This window comes from Pan troglodytes, chromosome 15, assembly GCF_028858775.2.
Source record: "Pan troglodytes isolate AG18354 chromosome 15, NHGRI_mPanTro3-v2.0_pri, whole genome shotgun sequence".
Taxonomy (NCBI): domain Eukaryota; kingdom Metazoa; phylum Chordata; class Mammalia; order Primates; family Hominidae; genus Pan; species Pan troglodytes.
Window position 1 is genome coordinate 53,930,346 of NC_072413.2, and position 6,589 is coordinate 53,936,934.

At 43.6% G+C, this 6,589-nt stretch overlaps 1 long non-coding RNA gene across 1 annotated transcript in view; it reads left to right on the forward strand.

Annotated features, from left to right (window-relative positions):
- LOC107968172 (uncharacterized) overlaps window positions 1-6,249 on the forward strand; it is a 115,571-nt gene extending 109,322 nt beyond the window's left edge. Inside the window, exon 3 of the long non-coding RNA XR_001709172.4 lies at window positions 6,162-6,249. This is a non-coding gene — a long non-coding RNA (uncharacterized LOC107968172). The remainder of the gene's footprint in view (window positions 1-6,161) is intronic.
- Window positions 6,250-6,589: the final 340 nt, after the last annotated feature.

A 6,589-nucleotide genomic window follows, 5' to 3' on the forward strand; every position in this document is an offset into this window, starting at 1 on the left:
TGACCCATTAGCACAGCTAGTGGGCAATCTCCTAGCACTGCCCAGCTTTGATGTTGAATCACATCAGGACGGAAACATATCCTCTCTTCCATCTTGCACCTGCTCCTTTAGTAATGTTCCCACCTTGGCTGACCTGGGAGGTCTGATTTGGAATGTCAATTTCAGGGAGCCCAGTGCTCAACAGCAGGCCTGCTCTGTGCTCTCTGCTCCCTACTTTTGCATAATAGCACCAAATTGCCTAAAATATCCACAGTGGAGATTTGTCCTAAGAAGTGAGGACTGGTCAGCTGTATGACTATCTGGCTAGGTTGGTGTTTAAACTGTGATAATCATGGAAAGACACTTTGTCCCAAGTCTATAGCACTAAGAGGATGAAGCATATTCACTTGCTTATTGATTGGTTTTTATTATTTAATGACTGCCTATTGAGTACTTAATGCAAAGAACTTTGTTAGATGCTCAGGAGCATAGAGATGTGCAAAAGCTGAGTGAGTGAGAATGGTGGCCTGGGGGAGAGGAGAAACTGTTATGGAAGTCAGTTGTCTTAAGTGAAGAACCAGTGGAGCTGTGTGAAGATTAGGCAAGAAAGCTCTCAGAGGCCTTTTGTGACTGAGCCATACTTATGCAGGCAGGCCCTGCCACTCGGGAAAAGGGTAAGAGAAGATGCTGAACAGCCAAGAGACAAGACAGTGAAGGGAAAGGAGCTGTATCCTGGTTTGCCACCATCTTGACATGCAACATTGGATACGTCCCCTCACCCATCTGATTTTCAGTTTTTCATTCCCAGTGATAATCTCCAGCCCTCTTCCCTTCTGTCTGGCAGAGAGCACATATCTGGGGCCCACTTCTAGACCTGCTGGCGACTGGCCCAGCCTTTGTGCCTACTTCCCCAGGCAGGCCTGTGCTGAACACATGGGCATGGCTGAATGTTTACTGTCATGCAAAGCAGCTGATGGTGAGTAATATACCACGGCTCGCTCATTCCCTTCCAAGTCATGTTCAGTGAAAAAGCATGTGTGCAGAAAAGTTCAGAGTAGTTTCATGGCATACCCAGGAGTGCTTGGGAATGGCTGAAAGAGCTAGGGACTGCTTACCATGTCTGGCTGCCAGCTGCCAGCTGCGAGCTGCCAAGCCTAGGGTTTCACATCTGAGCTGGGTTTCCTAAGCTCGGCCGTAAGCCCGTGGGCAGAAGACTGTCTTCGTGCCTAAGAGGAGCTGTATACAAACAATGAATCAGTGTCACGACGGTTGGCTGGAGAAAATGTGGCCAGTGTCCAAGACAAGTGCCAACAAGCTGGCACAAGTGGGCCTGACCCATCAGCAAGAAAAGCTTTGAAAATCTGAGGATTCAGGGATTAGGGAAGAGAACCTTGAATTCTGTCCCAGTTGCAACTTCCATTCATTTGACAAATAATTTTTGAGCCCCTGCTACATGTCAGACCTCTTACAGGCAGGCACATGGGGTACATCAGTAAAGAAAACAGACCAAGATTCTTGCCCTTTTGAAGTTTACAGTCTATAGGATGGATAAATGATAAGAAATAAACATAATGAATCAAGGCATTTTACCGTATATCAGAAGACAAGTGCTTTGGAAACCAAGAAAGAACTAGGTAAGAGGGCACCAGAGTGGGGAGAAGGCAGTAGGTTGCAGTACTAGCCTTTAATTACTTTTATTTACTCTATTTAATTTTCTTCTGCAACCAGTGGATACCCTCAAATAGAACCATTTTAGAAGTTTGAGCATTTAGGTAAGAGAAGGAATTTGGGATGGGATTGGGTATAATGGACAGTTATGCAGGGAAATGAGAAATATCAATGGACCAGACCACAGAAGAGGGTTATCCCCAGAAATCTTGCAAAAACCCTTTTCTCAGGCTTGGTCCACCACTGCCTCCAAAGTGTGGCCCTTATCCACTGTACCATACTCACCTCCCAGAACCTGGGACAGATGAAGTGTGTCTGTCTGTCTGTGTCAGGGGAGGAGGGCAGGTAAGCACAATTACCATGTCAATCAGGGCTGTTTTGGAGACATACTTTCAAATTTCACTTTCCTAGATTTTCTGAGTTAGAGTAACCATCTGCAAAGAGTTGTCTATCTTGTGGACTGCAAGGACCCAAACATGGGGCCATCTATTTGATTTTCTTCACATAAGAGAGATGAAGGTTTTTCAATGGACAATTGCTGAGGCTGGAATTAAGTACTGAATGTTTGTTTGCCACCAACATTCTTACATTGAAGTCTTAACCCCCAATGTGATAGTGTTTGGAGGTGAGGCCTTTGAGAGGTGATTAGGTTTAAATGAGGTTGTGATGGTGAGGCCCCATGATGGGATTGGTGTTCTTATAAGAAGAGGAAGAGACTGGAGCTCACTCTCTCCTCCATGTGAGGACACAGCAAGAAGGTGGTCCCTGCAAGCCAGAAGAAGGCCTTCACCAGAAGCCAAAACTGTTGGTCTTGATCTTGAACTTCCCAGCCTCCAGAATCACAAGAAACAAATGTCTGTTGTTTAAGCCACTCAGTCTGTGGTATTTTGTTATAGTAGCCCGAGCTGACTACAACAGCTAGTATTGCAAACATTTGTTTGAAGAGGTAGACATAAACTCCAAATTCCAAAAGGGGCCCTAAATTCTAAGAGAAAATATACACTCCAAATTTTAGACATGTTATCTCGGGACTTCCCACAGAATCTTACTGAAGGTTAGAAGACAAAGATTTTAAGTAAATGGTTATGGGTTTTATGAGAGTAGGATGGTGAGGGGAGGTGTTGGGCAGGTTTCTACTGAACAGGAGGCCAGTGTTCTGAGGGCCCCAGCCCAGCCTGTCCCCACATGCTGAGTGCCCTGAGGTGATTCTGCCTCCTGCATCGCTGAATGCAGGTGGATGCAGGTGGCATGCTACCACTGCCTTGTGGATTGTGAGCAAGATCAGGCTCTCCCGGAAGAAAAGTGATGGAGATAATTAGGGATGGAGAAATAGGAGGGTACAAGTCCCACAATAGCGGGTACAGTTAAGAATCAGATAAATAAAAGTTGTCACTGATGGTATCTGAGGAAAACATTGGTGATCAGAAGTGTGAAGTGTGAAAAGAGGGAGGTCAAGAACAGATATTTTTCAAACAGAAAGAGTAAAGCAGCACTCTAAGGTAGGAAAGTCTCCTTGTATTGACCAGCGACAGGCACAAGAGGATGTTCTGGCCTGGAGCAGTGGGGCTCATGTGTGGACACCTGACCAGCACTAGTAAAAGAGTCTGCTTTGAGAGGGTGAAAAAGCAGATCAGGAAACCCAGGGGCCTTTTCTGCCATGGCTGTGCTCCCTTTGAAAGGGAAGTTTGGCAGGAAACAGTTGGAGGGCAAGAGTCTCAGAAATCCATGCCCCAGGTGCTCAGGAGAAGCTGAGATGGTTTCTAGGCTTCTAACCTGAACCAGACCCAGTGTCACCCTTGGAGGGTGTCCACATCCTCCTGAAAAGAAGCCAGACCCCCTCCTTAACCTAACTACAGCCATGAGACAAGGGATTTAAATGCTAGGAAGGGTAGCATAGTCAACCAGGCCTTGGAGCTTGTCTGATCAAGAGGTTTCTTCTGAACACCTACTCTGCTCTGATGTTTGCTTCACATGTGCTTATGCTGAGCTTGCTAATAGGGGATTTGTTTTTGATTAATAAAACGAAGACGAATTCCTGGTCATGAGTGGCCAGGGCCTCAAATAGCTTGTCCCGTTCTCTATCTCAGGGACTCTTAAATGACAAGTCACCGTTCTGAGAGGGATAAAGCAATGAACAAAGTTTTGGCTGCAGACTGTGGCAGCAGGAGTGGAACCTGCTGAAAAGAACCCTAGATAGAGTGGTAGGCAATTCATATTATAGATGGTGGTATGTTTTTGCTTGTGGCACAGAGCAGAGAATATGGATGGTGGAGTCAGTCCAACCTGGCCGCAAATCTTGAACACTGTCATTTCCTTGTGTTTTCCATACCTGTCTTATTGTTTTCTTGTTGAAAAACTTCAAATAACACTGAACAGTATAAAGTTAAAATGAAGATTCCTTGAGTTATTCCTGCACTCTTGTTCCCAAGGGGGAAAACAGTGTTAAAATTATTGGGTGTTTATCTATCTTTTTCCATGGCATTGCCTAACCATGACTCCAGCCATCAATATGGATTATATAAATGCATATAGTCTTGAGCTTTTTATACACAAGTGGAATTATACAATACATACTGCCTGAAACTCTCTTTTGCTTACTATAGTGATAATTAATTCCACATCCATATATATGGATATATCCCATTTTAAAAGCTGTGTTGGATTCCATCCTGAGTATTGCTCATAATGTATTTGACAAGCTCTCTACTAATGGTCGTTTTAATACTTCCACTTTTTCTTTTTGCTATTAAAAACCATGCTGCAAAAAATCTCATGTATCTATATATGTGTATACTTGTTGAGTATTTCTACAAGATATGTTCTGAGAAATGGAATTGCAGTGCTGACAAGTATGCATGCTTAAAATGATGACTATATTGCCAGATTTCTCAAGGAAAGTTGGACCAATTTGTATTCCCACCAATAAAGAATGAGTGGCTTTTCCCTGCACCTTCCGCTGTGTTTTTATTGCCATTATTTACAGTATGTGGCGGATACTCAGCCCCGCACTTAGTGTGCTTGTTGGACATGAGCACTGAGTGTGTTCTCTTTACTGTTGTTACAGAAACTCCCTGTAACACCAGCTCACTGTAGCACAGCTTCGGATCCACAGCCCAGAACTTTCTGCCTCAGTGGTAACCATTATGTGCAGTCAAAGCCCAAGGCCACCCTTGTTCACATGACAGCTGTCATTGCACAATTCTACACCATAAATTTATGCCAGGGAAAATGTGGGCAATATATTTTTCCTCCTTATCTACTTTAAAGCCTGCTAGCTATCAGGGAATTTTTTTTTTTTTTTATTTTTGGTTTGGCTCCAGGTGTGGCCAACATTGCCAGGATCTTCTATAAGATTTAGCATTCCTATTTGCTTTTTTTCTTGGCCAGGATTGAAGGCAAATAACCAGAGGCAAGAGTTTCTAACAGATCTTTCTCTCATCAGTCAGGGATGGGGTAAGGATTGAAGAAAAGGCTCAATGTCTCCACTCCCCCACTTCTGCACCCCCCAACTCCATCCACAGTGATTAAGAGGAGTGGAAAGGGACCCCTCCCATCTCCAGTAGACAAAGTGGAGCCCAATCTCCCCACATCTTTGTAACTAGAGCAGCATTTCTTGCCTTGATCTGTTATGTATTGGGTTTATATTTAAGATTTAATTTGTCTGCAAATGTTCCAATGCTTTACACTTTTTTTTTTTTTGCAAATGATTGGTGGAAAACAGAAAAGAAGCCTGTCTCCAGCTTTGATCCCTGATTGATTCAGCTCTAGGGCTATTACCATAGTAATAGCCATCAACCTGCCCTCCAGCCTTCCAGCCCTGCTGTCAGATACTCTCCTAGGGGGCCCAGTTGGCCTGGTTTGGGGTGTCTAGGGGCCCTCCTTCCCTGCTCAGCACTCCACTCCTTTGTCCAGTCTTACCCTTTGCTCCCAGCATGTCATTGGATGGCATAGTTAAATCCCCTATTGGCAGTCGATGGTAGCACTAATTCTTCCGCCTTCTGGTCCTAATGTTTGTCTCCCTCAGTTTTGTGGGTCTGCTGCCTCTACCCCTACCTCACCCCTCTAACCTGATTGATGGTTGAAGACTTCCATCCCACTTTGTTCATATACAACAAGGTTGTCATTTTTACTAAGAGAGGGAGGGAACCACAGACGTAGAGAAATGAATGAATTTCCAAAGTACACATTTCAGATCCTGACTTTAATCCAGCCAAAGATTTGGCTGGCATTGATTAAATTATATTTATAGCCAGTCTCTAGATTCTTTTCCCCACCTAAATCTTGACTTGAATATAAGAAGCACAGATTCAGGGAGAGCCTAATAGTATACACATGTCAAGAAATCTGGGGTGCTATGGTGTGTCACCATTAGTTGCATTAGGAATCCCGAGTCCTTAAATTCAATATGAAGTGGTTTTTGTTTGTTTGCTTTTAACATTGGAGACTGCTTTGTGGAAAAGACTATTTAATTTGTTAAATGTGCAAAGCCAAAAACTGTTATTTTTTTCCCTTAGGCCGTTGAGTTCAGCTTATGGTGATGGAAAGAGAGATGTCAATAATTCCACATTTTCTGGCTTGCATTGTTTGATGAAAGGTGACCCCATTCCCTGAGTTAAAGAATGCTGAAAGAAGACCAGGCTTGAGGAGGAAGGATCATGCATTTGCTTTTGGACCTGTAGAGTTTGAGGTAATTGTAAGATATCCCAGTGGGCATGTCAGGTAAGCAATTGGATTCACACTCTGGAGCTCAGAGACGGGATCTGGATTGGTGGTATAGTAAGTATAATGAAATAGGTACATTTAGGTGCTATGGAAAGAAATCTTAGATGTCACACATGCTCAGTGTACAAAAATGAGATTTTCATCTTTTGTAGTAACATTACCCTATAATGATATAGTGCTTTCCAGTTTGTCTAGCCCTTTCAGATCTATTATGTAATTT